This window comes from Nicotiana tabacum, chromosome 2, assembly GCF_000715075.1.
Source record: "Nicotiana tabacum cultivar K326 chromosome 2, ASM71507v2, whole genome shotgun sequence".
NCBI lineage: Eukaryota > Viridiplantae > Streptophyta > Magnoliopsida > Solanales > Solanaceae > Nicotiana > Nicotiana tabacum.
This window is the reverse complement of record NC_134081.1, coordinates 21540110-21557804: the sequence shown is the minus strand read 5'-3', so window position 1 is coordinate 21557804 and position 17695 is coordinate 21540110.

Here is a 17695-nt window from a genome sequence, read left to right as displayed (position 1 = left end):
CGGATAATGCTACTCCCTCATTTTCAGCTGCTTCATAGAAGCATCATTCGATGCCTATGTCTTTTCCTCCACCACATAGCTATACTGAGCTTCCACAACAGCACCATGCTTATACTTTCATGCAGACTCTGGGTTTGCCATCACAGGGACATAGGACTATACGTCCGTCATATAGTCCAGTTGCCTCACATCCATTTGGATCGCATGCAGCTGACTCACATCCATTTGGATCGCAGCCACCGGCCTCATATCCACTTGGATCACAGCCATATGTGTCGCAGCTACATGGATCGCAGCCAAATGGATCGCAACCATCCATATCACAGCCACATGGCTCACAGCTATCTGTGTCGCATCCACATGGATCGCAACCATCCATATCACAGCCACATGGATCGCAACCATCTTCATCATCTACTCCTTCCATTTCTGGTCTTAGCCTGCGAGATCATAGCATTGAGCCCCCCTCTACACCGTCTACGCATTCCTCTGATACATATGCTGAGGATGATGATCCATAGGTAGTGCAGTATGATTGTTATGGAAGGATCATCGTAGTCCCTGAGGGGAATGAGTAAGAGTTATTTGTTATTTTTTACTTTATTGTTTTATAATTCATTAACTAATATTTTCATGTGTTTTTACTGTTATATTGCAGGTTCAGACCAAGCAAGAAGACTACGAAGATAATCCACCAATGCCATTTGCAAAATTATGATAGCCCCTATGCGACTTGGAGTGATTTTCCATACTCGCTGAAGTAGCAAATATTCAATCAGTTTAAGGTATACATGTTCTTTTAAGCAGTTTAAGAATTTATGTTTAATATATTTCCATCTAATATTTACATTTTGATATGCAGAGTAAGTGTGTATGGGAGGACCGCTATAGTGAGGCTGTAGCTTCAAATATTTAGTATAAAGCCCAGAAGAGATTGGCCGATCATTTCTCGGATGCTAGAAAGAAGAACAAGAAGCCAAGCTAGTGTCTACATTATTTATGGGATGACTTGATAAGGCAATGGGTGGCCGGGGAATTCTTAATAAGGAGTTCATTCGTAGTTAGCAAACTGCTGAATCGGGCGAGCCAACCCAACCTTCAGACGAGGATGCTGAAAAAATGTGATTGGAGGTTGTTGGCAGTCCAAAAAAGGGAAAGGTATACGGGGTACTTGAGAAATCATTCCATCGCTACAGGTGTGGAATGCAAGGCATAGAGACTTCCTCACACCACAAGGAACTTAATAGGGAGGCCCTCTCGGCTATGGAGCAGAAGGTGGCAATGTTTACATCCGAGCTTGAAGCGGCCAAGGAAAGGGATAAGCTTAGAGATGCACAATTTTTAGGTATGCAAGCCCAAATCAGAACTCTCATATCTACTGGAGCCTTTCTGCCCCGGTCTCATGAGTCATCATCAGAGGTCCAACCTCCATATGATCGTTTCACCTGTCCTCCACGTGATTGGTCTTCTTGTCCTCCACGTGATCGGTATGATCGTCCTCCACATGATCGTTCTTATCGTCTTATAGATGAAAGTTCATCAGATGGTGGGGATGAGGTAGAAAATATTGCTTGAACATTAGTTTAATATACTTTGAGTTATTTTAATTGAATTGTTAAATAGTTAGAATTTGTTTTGAATTAGTATTAACAATGTTGAATGTTTATAAGTTTTGATTCTATTTTATTTGGTTAGAAATGTTTGGTTGGTTGTTTAGTTGAATGTTTGGTTAAGTGGTGTTGATTGGATATGAAATTTGGGGGTTATTGGTTGTTTGAATATTCTGCTTTCTTTTGGCAGGTGGTGTAGCTACCAAAATAGGCATTTCTTGCTAAAAATAAACCCAAAAAACCGATCGACTTTGATCGGCAAACAGATAAAAAAAAATATTGTTAACTACCGACCGATATTGGTCGGTAAACACAAAAAAAATTATCAGAAATTTAAAAATACCGACCAATATCGGTCGGTAACTAAGATATGTATCAAGATTACCGACCAACTTTGGTCGGTAACTTTTAATATTATATAAAAAATTTAATAAAAATTATTTAAGACACCGACCAACTTTGGTCGGAAAGGTCAATTAAAATAAATAAGTTACCGACCAAAGTTGGTCGGTAAATTCATTTAAATAAAAAAAATTCCAGTTTACATACTGACCAATGTTGGTCGGTTTTATTTAATTATTAAAATAATATACCTACCAACAATGGTCGGTATTATTAAATTAATGTCAGATGGTCAATTACAGTGACCGGCCAAAATTAGTCGGTAATTTCCGACCAACTTTGTTCGGTATACTCTACCACCACTAATTTTCCGACTGCCCTTACTTGGTCGCTTATTGGTCGCTTTCTGCCTATTACCAACCGATATTGCTCTATTTTTTCGGACGGAAAATAACAGATTTTTAGTAATGTATAGATATAAAGTAGTACTTAACTTATATATACAGTATAATATTTTGGTGAACAATGTGCGTTGACCACCCTTGACAAAGGGTCGCGTAAAGCGTGGTTACGCCACTGATCCCATCAACGACTACTTCTATTAATTCCGTATTTAAAATTATGTCAAAAATGCTCGTTATGAGTGACATAAATTCTTCTTGAAATGTTTTTCCTACCCAAAGGTCGAACTTGAAAGCTCTACGTTCTGTTGAGGAAAGGAAAACTTTTACCGTCCTACTGCATTTCTGGAGTCATATATCGTCCCGTCTTCAATCCTACTATTTTAATCTTACGAACTTAGCTGGCAATGATACATATACATTTGAAAATTTGTTTAGTCCATCCTATTTATACACATATAATATATGAATTATGGTTATATTATATCTTCACCGGTTATTTTTAATTTAAGCGGTTGGGTGAATAACTATTTGAATTAATTCTTTTAATATATGAATTATGGTTATATTATATCTTCACCGGTTATTTTTAATTTAAGCGGTTGGGTGAATAACTATTTGGATTAATTCTTCTTTTAGGACATTTTGTGATTTTGTCGAACAACAATGATGGACTTAAAAGCTTTTATGATTGGGCTTATTGTACCATGGCAATAACGGGCTCTTTTGGGGGAGCCTAATGGAGGAGGATTTTACTAACAAAATCTAGACCCGGGTTTCGTTCAATGCCTGTTTTACAGGTTGAAAGAAGGAATTTTGTACATGGTACAATTAAATTATACACTATATTTATCATAAATAAATTCACTTTAAATTATTTATAATACATAGCTACGTATTGGATTTTATAGCAAATACCCTCTCTAAGGGATTTCTAACCCTAAAGTAACTTTTTCCTCTCTTCCTCCTCTCATCTCCGTGCTATAGCCTAGCCACCTCCCCCATCTCCCTTAAACTTTCTATCCATCTGGTGTTACAATCTCGCTGGAGAACCACCGCCGGCCTAACCCGCTGGAACACTACCATCCGACCTCCTTTTTATTTTTTTCTCTCCTTTGTACTCTCTCTTCTCTCACTTGCTATGAAAATTCCTCAATTTAGTACCTCAAATTCCTCAATTCAGACCGGCCTCATCATTACCTCCATCGCCGCCGTCATCTCTGGCTGAAATCCATGGCCAACCGACCGCATTTCTCAAATCCGAGTATATTTTCTCCGATCTGAGTGTATTTTCTTAGATTTGAGTATATTTCATTTCATGTGGCCGAATTAAATACAACGAAATATACATTATGGCCGGATTTTTGTTTGTCTGACTAGATTTTGGTAGATACAATGCGATAGTATATTCTCAGATCTGGCCGAATTTTTGTCTGTTTCCATTTTTAGTTTTAATACAATGTATACAATGTTTTGCTTGGCAGGAAGGCGTCATATCCGGCGAACTTTCTTCTCTTCTTTGCTGTTGAGTCACATACAATAATACAAATACATTGTATCATATACAAATACACTCAATTTGAGTGTATTATGTATTTTTCAATGCGAATACATATTATTTTTTGTATTTTTGCCTGTATTTATGTATTTTTGAAGGGTGTTTTTTGCGGCAGATCCTTGTATATTTTGAATTTTTGTTGTTTGAATACAACCAAATTAAATACAGTAAATTGAATAAAGTATAAAAGCAGCTATGAATGAATATAATGAATTGAATACAGCCGAATATCACTGTTTTCTTAATTTTTTATTGTTTGAATACATTCGAATTGAATACAGTGAAATTGAATACAATGTAAAATAGTTAAGAATGAATATAGCCGAATTGAATATAGTGTATACAACTGAATTGAATACAGTGGTATACACCCTATTTCTTATTTTTTTTATTTGAATACAACTGAATTCAATACAGTAAAATTGAATACAATGTAAAATATATAAGAACGAATAAGTCCGAATTGAATACAATATATATAACTCAATTGAATACAACGACATACATCCCATGACAAGCAATTAGTAGCTACGGAATATAATTAGCTAAATTAGAAAATAATTAGCTAAATTATAGCTATGCTCAGCAATAAGCCTCCAAACAATAGTCATTTCTAAAAATTCCCCTTAAAAGAAAAGATTTGAGTATGTGTTGCCTTCAACTTAAAGCTCAACTTTAAGTTATTACCAGGGTAAGACTACCCAAACATTTATCGATGTTTTTATTCATAAATAAGACTACTTTGTGGAGGCCAATTAACTAGGAAAGTTACGTGATACATTAAATATTTATATTGTATGTACTATTTGTAGATACATTTTCAGTAAATTTACCATTCGTAGGTGTATTTGAATTTTTTAATAAATCCATGAAATAAGAGATTAATTATTTTGATGATTTGAAATAAGAGATCAACAAGCTCTCGTAGCTTAGTTGGTTAGAGCACCTGCTTAATTAGCGGAGGTCTTGAGTTCGACTCTTAACAAGACTGTTTTATTTTTTTGTATATGTGTATTTTGCCTTAGTTGTATTTGTTGTGCGAACAAATACAGTCGAATCAATCAATGTGTCTATACTCCACATAACAAATTCAATTGTACTGTTTAGCGGGTAAATAGTTTGGCGCCCACCGTGGGGCATAGACAATAGTGGGATTGTTTCCGATCCGTTCATTTGTTTCTAACAAGTTTTGATTCTTTTGCCAAGTAGAAATAAAACCAGATAATGGCAGCGAATGGTATCAAGGGTTCTCGCAATATAGGAAAACTCGATGAACACGAGAATGCGTTCCAACGCACAGACTCAGAGAAGGAGACCCACAACGTTGGGGGAGAAACTACTCCAATACAAAGAGGCCGAGACACTCAACACACGAGGGATCCCACTCCCGATGACACGGAAGATAATCTCGTAGTAGAAACAGTCAATATTTTAAGAGAGCAACAAAGGGTGATCATGGATCACCTTTTCAGGCAAGATCAAGTGATCACGGAATAAAAGCAAGCATTATCAGGGGCCTCCAACAACGCCAATGTGCGTGCACAAGCTCTTCCTGCTGCTCCCGTGGATTACACTGTTCAAAGGACCAAAAATGCTATCCCAAGGGAAGATTTCGGCTTCACCGAAGCAGGCGATACCGACAGCGGGTTAGGAAAAATAAATAATGGAGGCGACCCGTTCAAGATCGAACTTATGGAATTCACGAGAGAGATTAATGAACGAACGGATCAAAATGCGAAGGATTTTCACGCGCGGATGGACGAGATACCGGGAGCACCACCAGTATTAAAGGGACCATATTCCAAAAAGTACACAACTACCGTTTAAGCCGATCGCGTCCCCGAAATTAATCCAAAAAAAATTCAAGATGCCGAGCATTCCGAAATACGACAGAACCTCGAACCCATAGGAACACATCACCACTTACACAACGGCCGTGAAGAGAGATGACTTGGCCCAACAGGAGATCGAATCTGTTCTATTAAAGAAATCCGGCGAAACCCTAACAAGAGGCGCCTTAACTTGGTACTCTCTCTTACCCGAACACTCTATTGACTCGATTGTAATGCTTGTAGATTCGTTCATAAAGGCTCATGTCGGGGCTAGAAAGGTACAAGCAAGAAAGGCAGACATATTCAGAATTTTGCAGGGAGAAACTGAACTGCTATGAGAATTCGTGATCTGATTCCAAAAGGAAAGGATGCTGTTATCGGCGGTACCGGATGAGTGGGCGGCAAGAGCATTCACAAGGGGTCTCAATCCCTTTAGCTCGGACGCCTCTCATAAACTGAAAGAGAGTTTGTTAGAATTTCAAGCAACTACGTGGGCAGACGTCCATAATCGCTATGAATCAAAAATCAGGATAGGAGATGATTACTTGAATTCCTCGGTATCCCATAAGGGGAAAACTCGAGATCAAAACCACGATAAGACCAGGGCTAACTTTAACACTGACAGAAGGCCTTCCAGAAGTCATTTTCAACCTTACAAAAGGAACACATGACAGAACAATAGGGACTCCATGTCATCGGAAGAATTACCTCTAACAGGGGTACAGATTGTAGCAGAAGCAACATGTCATTACAGGAAAAGGAAATGTGCCTCAAGATACGACTTATCCTCGGGTATCCGATTACAATTGCAATGTCAGCCTGGTAGAACTGGTATCAATAATGAGGAATATTAAAAAGGCTAGGTTCCCGAAGCCTATGAGGTCAGATCCGGACCAGAGGGATCTCAATCTGTGGAGCGAATTTCACAGAGCCCACAGACATAAAATCGGGGATTGATGGCATCTACATGAGAAGGTGGCTATGTTGTTGAAAAATGGCCATCTCAGAGAATTTCTAAGTGACAGTTCCAAGAACAATTATGGGAGAGATCAGAACGCCGCTAAGTCATCAAAGCCGGCAACAGAAACACCTCGGTTGACCATCAATATGATATTTGGGGGTAGCGAAGTCAACGTGGTAACATTTTCGGCTATAAAGAAGCTAGAGTTAACGGAAACACACGGTAAAAGGACTCGAGAACTCTCAGAAGATGACATCACTTTCACAGAGGAAGAAACCAATGGCCTTCTCCTGCCGCACAATGACGCATTGGTAATCTCTTTAAATGTACTTGATTTTAAAATTAAACGTATTTTGGTTGACTCAAGAAGCTCGTCCAACATAATACAATGGAGAGTTTTAGAACAAGCTGGGCTAACCAGGAACGTTATACCAACAACAAAGCTCCTGGCTTGTTTCAATTTGACCAGTGTCACCACCTAAGGGGAGATCTTACTTCCGATACATGTTGAGGGAGTAACGAAGACTACCTCGTTCGAGGTAGTAAACGGTGACATGGTCTACAATGTGATACTCGATAGACCTTGGATACACGAGATGAAGGTTGTGCCTTCAACTTACCACCAGCTGCTGAAGTTTCAGACACCCAAAGGGATCAAGAAAATACGGGGAGACCAACCAGAAGCAAAGGAAATGAATGAAATAACCCCCGCCAGCAGCAAGGAAAATGATACCAACACGTAGTAATTACAAGGACCGGTGCCTTCTACCTCCCTAGAGGAAACCAATGAGGTGTCATCGGAATTGTACCAGGTGCAGAGATCTTTTAAGATACCAGAAGAAATAGATGCCAAAAGGTCAACCGCAGAGGAACTCGGACAAGTGGTTTTGTTCGAAGAATTCTTGGAAAGGAAATTTCATTTAGGGACAAGACTAGATCCCGAACTCAGGTTAAAAATGATAAATTTCCTTAAAGTTAACGCTGATTGTTTTTCATGGTTGCACTCTGACATGACAGGTATCCCACCGGAGGTAGCTATGTACAAATTGAGCATGGACCCCAGAGTCCCTCCAGTAAGGCAAAAGAAATGCGCAATAGCCGAAGGAAGAGGTAACTCGATTGCTTAACATAGGTTCCATTCGGAAGGTTAACTACCCCGAATGGTTAGCTAACATACTGGTTGTTCTTAAAAAGAACACTAAATTTAGAATGTGTGTACACTAAAAAGATTTGAATAAGGCAAGCCCCAAGGACTCATTCACATTGCCAAACATCGATCAAATGATTGACGCCACGGCCGGGAACGAGCTGATGAGTTTTCTCGATGCCTATTCCGGGTAAAATCAAATCAGAATGAACCCGGAGGATCAAGAAAAAACTTCTTTCATCACGAACTTCGGCACATATTGCTATAATGTGATGCCTTTCGGACTAAAAATACCGGAGCCATATATCAAAGGCTCATTAATAAAATGTTCGAAAAACATATTGGTAAAACTATGGAAGTATATATTAACAATATGTTTGTCAATTCTCTTAATGCAGGGGATAGACGTTCGACATCCTCAAAAAATATAATATGAAGCTTAACCCGAAAAATGTGCCTTCGGAGTTGGCTCCGAAAAATTATTGGGTTTTCTAGTCTCTTAGAGAGGGATCTAAGTAAATGCCGATAAGATCAAGGCCATAGAAGACATACCGCAAGTGTAAAAGAAGTGCAAAGCCTTATCGAAAGATTGGCGGCATTAAGCAGGTTCATCGTCGTCTGAGAAGTGCAATCACTTCTTTGCTTTGTTGATAAAGAAGAATAATTTCGTATGGACCCCGGAGTACCAACAAGCATTGAAGGACCTGAAAAGGTACTTATGTAGTCCCTCGTTGTTGTCAAAACCCAATAAAGTGGAGCAATTGCTGATTTATTTAGCAGTTTCAGAAGTTGCGGTAAGTGCCGTCTTGGTCCGTGAAGAGGAAAATATGCAATTTCCTGTTTATTGCATAAGCAAGATCTTATTGGGAGCGGAAACATGTTACCCACACCTTCAAAAGCTGGCCTTAGATCTCGTAGTCGCCTCTCAGAAGCTAAGACCCTACTTTCAGTGTCATCCGATAGCCCTCGTAACGACATTTTCGGTGAGAAGCGTCCTTCATAAACCCGACCTATCGGGTTGTTTAGCCAAATAGGCTGTCGAATTCAGCGAATTTGACATCGAATAAAAACCCAGCACTGCGATTAAGTCGCAAGTTTTGGCCGACTTTGTGGCCGACTTTAGTTTGGGTTTACTTCTGTTAGCTCCTAAAGAAGCAGAACAGGTATCAGGATCTGCATCAGGAGTTTGGACACTGTTCATGGATGTGGCATCTAACATAAAGGGTTCTGGTCTTGGAGTGGTACTGGTTACCCCTTCGGGAGAAACCCTAAGACAGGCCATAGAAATGTTAACTCTGACTAACAATGAAGCAGAGTATGAAGCTTTGATTGCAGGACTTGAACTAGCTCGGGGAGTAGGAGAAGAAATCATTGAAATCAAATGTGATTCACAGTTGGTGGTAAATCAAGTGTGCGCAGTCTTCGATACTAAAGAAGAACGTATGCAACGGTATGTGAACAAGGCACATATGCTACTTTCCCGCTTCAAGAAATGGAACATCATTCACATCCCGAGAGAGGAAAGTGTGGAAGCAGACAGATTAGCTAATTTGGGCTCTTCTACGAAAATAAAGGGGTCTAAATTCCGGTTCAGTTGTTCAACTGCTACACTGCGTATTGGATGTGGATGGCTATTACAAGGTGAACTCTACCAACCTCGTCTGGGTTTGGAGGAACGAATTCATTGAGTACTTAAGACATGGTAAGCACCCGAAGATTCGAAGGCATCACGAGGCCTACAAACTAAAGCAGCACGATATTTCCTCGCCGATGGACAACTGTATAGAAGATCCTTCAAGGGCCGTTAGCTCAATGCTTAGGAGCTTCCGAGGCAGATTACATGTTGGGGGAAGTACACAAATGAATGTTCGGGAATCATTCAGGCGCAAATTCATTGGTCTTCAAATTGGCAAGGGCTGGCTACTACTGGCCTCAGATGGAACAGGATTCGAAAGCATTCATTTATAAATGCGACAAGTGTCAGCGACACGCCTGCATCAACCAGGGGAACTTTTGCACTCGGTGACATCGCCTTGGCCCTTCATGAAATGGGGGATGGATATCATTGGGCCCTTGCCATTGGGGGCTGGCAAGGTAACAGTTCTTTTGATTTTGACTGATTATTTCTCCAAATGGGTTGAAGCAGGTGCCTACCCAAAAATTGGAGAACACGAAGTGATCGACTTTATATGGGATCACATTGTGTGCCGGTTTGGAATACCGAAGGCTCTAGCTTGTGACAATGGGCCAAAATTCGTAGGCTCTAAAGTCACAAAGTTTCTAGAAAACTTGAAAATCAAAATAATCACATCCTCTCCTTATCACCCAAGTGCTAATGGGTAGGCTGAGTCAACGAACAAAGTTACAATACACAACCTCAAGAAAAAGCTAGAAGATGCAAAGGGCAGGTGGTCGGAATTATTACTGGAGGTGCTTTAGGCATATCGAATAACGGTAAAGTCAAGCACAGGAGCAACACCTTTCTCACTTGTGTACGGATCCAAAGACCTGATTCCAGTAGAAGTAGGAGAACTGACTCTGAGGTTCTCTCGGGCCAGTGAAGAAGCAAACAAGGAAGCTTTGCTGGTAAGGTTGGATTTGCTTGAAGAACACATGGGACTGGCGTACATGAGGATGATGGCACAAAAAAAAAGGATAGAGAGATATTATAACCTAAGGGCAAATCTCCAATATTTCAAGGTTGGAGATCTGGTCTTAAGGAAAGTCACTCAAAACACATGGGAACTCAATGCAGGAAAATTGGGATCTACGTGGGAAGGACCTTACCTGGTTTTGGCCATCACGGGAAAAGGTTCTAACAAGTTGGAAAATGAAAACGGTGATGAATTACATAGCATTTGGAATGTATCCCATCTCAGTTCGGTACTATTCTTGAATACCGTCACTTATACTGAAAGTATGTGCTGCACTCTTTTACCCTTCGCCGGTTTTTGTCCCAAATCAGGTTTTTTCCGATAAGATTTTTAACGAGGCGGCAATGTAAAATATACTACGAAGAGGGAATGATCACCGAGAACAAGACTTCTAGTGCTCGAATTCACTGACTTCGCATTCGAACACTGGGGGGGGGGGGTGGGAGGGAGGGGGCCAGTATACACATATACTGAAGACAGTCAAAAATATTATGGAAACCAAAGGCAATGATTCATATGGCAAACTACTTGTAGATGGTTAAATAATCTTTGGATAGATATCATGATTATCTCCCAAAGATCTCATATTATTTGATCATACACAAGCTACAGATTATTTGGTCATTCACAAGTTGTTCCCATCAATGAGGAAGCAACGATCACCGAAAGGAATAAGACCCTCAGTTCTCGAGTTCATATATTTCTCACTCAAACAACGAAGGGGTGGGGGGGGGGGGAATAGTTTCTTAAACACCAAAGAGTGTCTTAACACCGGGGACTGCACAGTCATCCCCGATAGTAAAATCTTCTTAGGACCGGGGACTGCACAACCAGCCCCGTAGAAATAAGTCATGTAAATCAACCATATGTATTGGCAAGCAATGTAAATGTATTCACATGAATGAAAGGAATAAGTGAAAGGCCTTTTTACTTCTTCGTTATTTCTAGTACAAATGATAAGTTAATGTATTTTTCATTCGAAAGTTACTTAGAACTTCAAATGCTTGTGCCGGAATGAATAGGAGACGTCCTCTTTAAGAGCACCGTAAATATAAGAGGTCCCTCTCTTATAAAACCCTCATAGTATAGGGTTGATTTCGGATGGTCAAAATTCCTGAAATCGGAGTCTTTGGACGTAAATTCCTAAAGACTCAGTTAAATTTATAAGACCCTCACGATCAAGGGCAGACTACCGGATGGACTAAAAATCCCGGAACCTAAGTCCTCAAAGACTCAATTAAATTTTGAAAACCCTCGTGACAAGGGGTAAATTCCGACGGGTGAAGATCTAGGAGTCAAAACCTCTGATTACAGAACAAGTTTCAAAAAACTTGACAAAGGCATAAAGAAAGTATACTTTCTCAAAGCAATAAAGACAAAAATCCTCTTATTTATTATAATAACCAAACTCGAACTCGAGTCTTGGCAAGATTACAAAAAAAAAAAGACTATGTATTTTCTTGTGGTGCCGGGAGAGAAGAATCTTCAGCAGCTTCGATGGAAGAGGGATGTCGCGTTGATGGTGCAGAGCCACCATCATTCTCATCCTCTCCTTCTTCTTCAGTTCCTGAATATTAAAAAGCATAACTCGAAGAACCGGACGTAGAAGGCGGAGCAAGGAGATTCTTAAGGGCAGTGGACTCTAGTTCCCGGGCCTTGGCAATGCTCTGTTCGATATTTACAAGTCATGCCTTAGCTTCCTCCAACGTCTTCCGCTTCATGTGAAACATAGAGTAAGTTTTTTCAAAGATGAAGGAGTCTTCCTGGTTTTGGAGCCGAGCCCGAAGTTTCTTGACCTTTGCCTGGAGCTCCTCATTCTCAGCCTTCATTACACTGTCTCTAGCATCAAATATAACGTTAGTAGAAGAATGGAGTCGGTTTTGCTCCATGACCTTAAGAAGCCTCTCTTCCATTTTGGCTTTACCTTCTCCGGCAACCCTTGCCTCCTCGGTCCTGACACGTAAATCATCCTCCAAATTATTAACTTGGGACATGATGGCTGATTCACGTTCGGTGACATCAGTAATAATATCATGAAGCTGTACCCATTTATATTTAGCCTCTCTCAGGCTCTTATTCAGATGGGCAGCTTCTTGGCTAGAATCCATCAAGTCCTGCTCGGACTACTGCAACCGGTCCTCAAGCTCCGCCCTATCGGCAAGCTTTGCCTCTAGAACCAAGAGGCGCCCGGCAAGTTGAGTCTTCTCAATCGAAAGCTAATCTCGTTCTGCAGCCAATTCCTACTTATCCAGAATCAACTTCTGTAGGACCTCAGAAGCAAGCAAATTGGACTAAGAAAAGACAAAGTCAGGAATCAGTATTTCGGTAAGAAGGATACCAGGAACGAAAAAAGAAGGGTTATGCTATTACCTGTGCCGAGCAGTGCATACTGTTGTTAATAAGACACTCCCCGGAAAGGGAGTCCATTTTCCCCCAGTCCCTGGCCGTCGCCAGCGGCTTCATATAGTTGGCGAGCTTCATCAGTTTGGAAAGAATTTGGCATCCCTTCAAAACCAAAAGGGTGACACTTCGCCTTCCTTAGGGGTCCTGAAAAGTTGAGTAAATGTTCCCCAAGTTCCCGTGGTCAGGAGACCGGGGAGGAAAGGCATCTCCATCTCTTGTTGATGGCGCCGGTAGCGGTGAAGCAGCCGATAACGGTAAGGATAGAGCTGGTGGTGTTGTTGGTGAAGAGGCCATCAGTGTGGATGGAGAAGTAGAGATGGCAATTATTGGGTCAGTAGAAAGAGGCTCAGAACTTGAACCCCTCTGAGCAGAAGTATCCATAGGTATCGGAAAGAGAAATCAATATTTTCTGCCAGTTCCATTCCCCCCACAGGTTCTGAACCTCTTGTGGTGTGGGAGAACGGAGCTCTCTCGGCTGAGCACCCGGTCGAGCTGATGAAAATTTCCTTCTTTGTAAAAGGGCGACCGCTTCATCATCGTTCTCCTCCTCATCAAGAACCAATATGGCCGGTGTCAAGGCCTTAACTGATCTCGAGAAGGCCAAACGGATAGTGCAAAGTATCCTTGCTGGAAGGCAGGCCCGCAGAATCTCCTCTATCTCCGGCGAAGGTACCTCCTCGAAGAATCCCCAGCAGAAGAGAATGATATGGTAATATCTGCAACAAACTTAAAAAATATATACAAAAGGCTAAAAACTTACGCTTGAGATTCCACGACTCCGGAAAGGGCGGAGCTATGGCCGGAACAATGTCCTTGGTGGAGACAAGAACAAACCTCTCCATCCAACCGCGATCGTTGCCGTCATCCACACTAGTGAGGATAGCATGGTAGCTATGCTTGCTAAGGTTCAATACTCACCCAGGAAAAATCTTTGGGGAGTAAAGATTCATCATATGTTCCTGAGTAAGGGTTTCCCTACACTCAAAACACATCTGGCGAAGGCAAGCTACCGTTCGCCAGATTGAAGGGCTGACCTGTGCCAAGCAAACCTAGTACCAGTGGCAAAGTTCTAAAATTATGGGGTCGATTCCTTCATTCGACCCTAAGGAAAAGAAACCAAGAGAGAATGGGTAGGTTTATAAGAAGGTGAAATCTGCTTTAGAGAAGGTGATTCTATCTACCTCCTCGGGGGCAAAGATTTCTAGATTTGGGCGGTTGCAATCCTCCTTCACAATGGAAATGTGAGATGCACAGATGGAAGAAGGAAACAGACAAACCGGCCAAAACCTAGCATTGGTGGTATCTACAGAAGCCTTCTGTTCTTGAAGGTCTGCTATGGTGTTAAAGTTAACAGGGATGATAAAAGTGATAGTGGGGGGCTCATTGTCTACTTCAACTTCTTTGGTTTTCCTTTTCTTCGGGCCACCACCAAAAAGAGAACCAGTGTTCTTGGGGATAGCGGTGTATGAAGACATGTCTTTGTAGAGAAGGAAAGAGGATGAAAACTTGTGAAAAATGGTAAGTAGAGAGTTCTGAAAGAGATGAGGAAGACTGAGAGTTTGCAAAGATTGGAAGAAGAGAGATATGTTTAGGAGACGAGTTATATAGGTCAAAAAGGTGTGAAATCATGATTACCTCGAAACATAGCAAAAGTACATGTTGAATCACGAGGCAACACGTGTTCGAGGCATTAAATGTGAGGAGACTCCCATCCTTTCAAAAGTCGGAGATCGCTCAGAAACTTTGCCGCCAAGAAAGGAATTTTGATCTACTTTCCGACGGCACAAAGTTTTTGCCATCGGAAAGTAGGGGGACTCTCTGTATAGGGTAAAATTTATTAAAGAAAAATGTCGAATAGCAAAGTGACATGTGGACTCGAGGCCACATAATTGATGACTCGGCCACTAAAGAAACAACTACGAGCATAGTTGGCACCGGGCACAAACAAGTAAACTATTACTAAATAGGCTCTGAAGGCGGAACAACCAAAGGTAAGAGATCAAATAACCGAGGACAAGGAGTAGATTCTTCAACATCGGTTAGTATTTAATGAGCAACCGTTATAGAGAATGTTAGTGGTCAATAAGCACACGTTTCAGAGAATATCACATTTATTCCCAACCGTTGGGAAATCATCAAGGGACGGTTTCATTGTCATTTATTAGGTGCTGAATGTAAGGGTTTGACCTCCTCGATAATACCTATAAATTGAGGAGTCAACACCCATTGGGGGGGGGAGGGAGGGGAGGGGGAGGGGGGTTGTGCAGAGAATTGCAAAATACTTCTCTCTCTCTAAAAAGTTCTCAAACATCCCTTAACGCTAATATACTATTCTTTCATGCTCTATTTCTTCTCGCTGTCATCGGAAAGGCTAAATCTGTAGCCAGGCTCGTCATTTACTTATTTTCTTACTTCTGCTTTATTTCCTGTTTATTTCTTATTTATTGGATCGAATCAATCCATGTGTCTATACTCCACATAACATATTCAACTGTACCGTTTAGCGAGTAAACAACAGGCTGTATTCGTTGCGCGTTTAAATACAAGTGATACAAGTTAGTAACAACTGAACAGTAACTACAAATGATAATTAGACAAACTATAGTTACTAGGCTCTAAATTATACTAGTAGTTTATGAAAATTCTTCAATTAATCGGGGTTAAGGAATGACCCAATTGATAGATATGGCCTGAAAGCCACTGCATTTAAATCCTTCACGCTTCGTTTTAGATAGTTATTTGGATTATTGAAGTATCTCCACGGGGGAAACGCGTACTATTTTAGAGTTAGATACTGTTGGGCAAGTAGAGTTTGCCTGAAATAAACATAATCAAAAGTAACTCCTACCCAGTACCCATAAAAAAACTAAAATAAAATTATTTTTTGTGGACCAATTCTACAGGACACTTCCTTATGACGGGTATGGAAACAACCACCAACTGCTGATTATTAATGAAAAAATGAATCAGTAGTCTGTAACTTATATTAATGGCAATACGTTCTTGTCATTATGGAGGGAGAGGCTATTTCATGCTTCGCAGCACACCAACTATGAGAAAATTTCAAATCCAGTACAAGTTACTAGGAGTAGCTGTTCCTATATCTCTATATATATGAGGAGGAAAAAAAAAAGAACTTGTACTATCTAACCTTGAATACGATAATTTCAGTTTCTAGAAGCAAAATCAGGTCAAAAGCTAAGTTAGATGCCGCCCAAAGAAAATTTCTAACTTTCTTGTTAAGAGTCCGTTTATTATCTTTATGGGTAATTTAGAAGAATTTAAGTTATATACACTAGAGAGTGTAATTTTTTTAATAATATCAATGTATTTTAACTTGAGATAATAGATAAATTGTTATTTGACAAGATTACCAATTAATGATTATTATGAGATATATACTTGTATTTTTACAACAACAATAACATATCCCATGGAATCTCACAAGTGGGGTCTGGGGAGAATTGTGAAGGTAGAGAGATTCTTTCCGCCTTTCCAGTAGACTCGGCTAAAAAAAGCAATCTAAAGCAGTTTTGAAAATGAAAATCAGTAGTGAAGAAGCCATGAAAAAATAGTAAGGAAAGCATTACAAAGCAATTGAAAAAAGGGGAATTAACAATAACAAAATAATAAGATAACTCAATCACAAGAAATAATATATAGTAATAGAAGCCGAAGAATAAGACAATACGAGAATAATACTAATACTACTGGTATGAAGGGACAAGCCTATAACGAGCTCCAAACTACCACCAAGCCTCTCCTACAGGAAAGCTAGAGAATTCGACTACATATTAACCTTCTACTTTAATCTGCAACCTCCATATCCTCCTATCTAAGATTATGTCATCAGTGAAATACTTATAATTTTCTTTTAAGTAATTTGATCGTGTAATTATTTCTTACGTTGTGAGTGCATAGTTTGTAATATGGTTGTTACTCTTCCATCAGCTACAAATCATAGAAGAAAATTGTATGACATCAATGCTTCTCCCTTGAAATCGTATATGATGAGACTCTGCCATCCTTTAACTAATAAATTCTGGAGTACATTGAAAGAAAGTCACGCTTGACTTTATTTATTTCATCAATTGGATAATTTTATAAGATAAACTTTTTGGATTTCTGATTTCATTATATAAACATTAATGCAGATGATAGAGAAAGACTAACAAAGGAAGGAAACTAATATCGAGATTTGATCTCATGCTTGAATACATCCTTTTTCAATTAAAATCTCCTTACATGCTCTAAAAAGGGGTCACGTACTCTTTTCTTTCTTTAGAATCCCTTTCTACGGTTAATTATCTATTGAAGTTAAAGCAACTCTATAAAATGGAGAGAGTAACTTTCTTTGGGTCTCAGGAGCAAAATTCGAATTTGAAATCGTATGCTAAAAGTTGTATGGGTACATGTATATTTGTGCCCCAGTAATCTCCAAAGTTGCTTTTTCTTCTCTTGTTTGGACGTTTAAGATTGAGAAGATAAATAAAAGATACAACTTAAAATAGTCTTTTTCCTCCACTTCCCTTACCAGCTAATATTAGTAATGTTTAATTTTCATCTCCTGTTCTTTCCATATGCCAAAAATAAGCTTCAAGAATGAAAGAAGAAAGCCCTGTGTAAAACGAAAAGAAGAGGCAATTTAGCCATTGAATCTCTAGGAATATATAGTGTATATACAAAGCAAAAGCCTCTTTCTAAACCGTAAAAAAACAAACATAATTCAATCTCAAAAGTTAGCTTATAAATTAATGATCGTCCAAAACTTTATAAGGAGACAACAA